The sequence below is a fragment of the Hippopotamus amphibius genome, chromosome 1, assembly GCF_030028045.1.
Source record: "Hippopotamus amphibius kiboko isolate mHipAmp2 chromosome 1, mHipAmp2.hap2, whole genome shotgun sequence".
In the NCBI taxonomy this organism is placed as follows: Eukaryota; Metazoa; Chordata; class Mammalia; order Artiodactyla; family Hippopotamidae; genus Hippopotamus; species Hippopotamus amphibius.
In genome coordinates this window covers 231,835,943-231,836,733 of record NC_080186.1, presented here as the reverse complement: position 1 = coordinate 231,836,733, position 791 = coordinate 231,835,943, and the positions used below count along the sequence as shown (strand labels likewise).

The 791-nt window shown below is 39.8% G+C and overlaps 1 pseudogene; it reads left to right on the top strand.

Moving 5' to 3' along the window:
• The first annotated feature begins 233 nt into the window (after positions 1 to 233).
• Positions 234 to 572, top strand: LOC130833350 (60S ribosomal protein L35a-like; annotated as a pseudogene).
• The last annotated feature ends 219 nt before the right edge of the window (positions 573 to 791 follow it).

Genomic DNA, 791 nt, shown 5'->3' with positions numbered 1-791 from the left:
CTTTATAGAATTACAGATGGAAAGAAGGAACAACAGAATTAGAATATCAGCATCTTGCAATCTCTAATGAATTTACCTAGTCAATGAGCATCAGTGGCGGCTAACATCACAAAGAACACAGCTGGACTTTCTGTACCACCTGGGAGAAATACACACAATATCACTCACAAAATTGTCTTGGAGCTCAGCCATCCTGGAACCTGCGGAGGCCTGCTGGGAACAGGACTTCTGAAATGAGAAATATGCCTGGAAGGCTGTGGTCCAAGGCCATTTTTGCTGGTTATAGGTGGGGTCTACAGAACCAGAGGAATACACAGCTCTCCTAATAATTGAAGCTGTATATGCTCGAGATGAAACTGAATTGTCTAGGCAAGAGATGTGCTTATGTGTACAAAGCAAAGAACAACACAGCAACCCCTGGTGGAAAACCTAACAAAACCAGAGTAATCTGGGGAAAGATAACTTGTGCTCATGGGAACACTGGCATGGTTCATGCCAAATTCCAAAGCAATCTTCCTGCTAAGGCCATTGGACACAGAACCCATGTGATGCTGTACACTTCAAGGATTTAAACTTATTGAAAAGTAAATAAATAAAAATGTGGACCTGGTCTCTTGCAAAAAACTAAAAAATAAAATAAAATTGTCTTGGAAATTAAAAATCCAATGTCAATCAGGTTAATCATTAGATTCAATTTACAGGAAACTTGAAGGACAGAGAAACATGTTAAATGACAAGACTAGGATGCAAAATCCAGTAGACGGTGGAAACTAGGGGAAGTACAACATGAT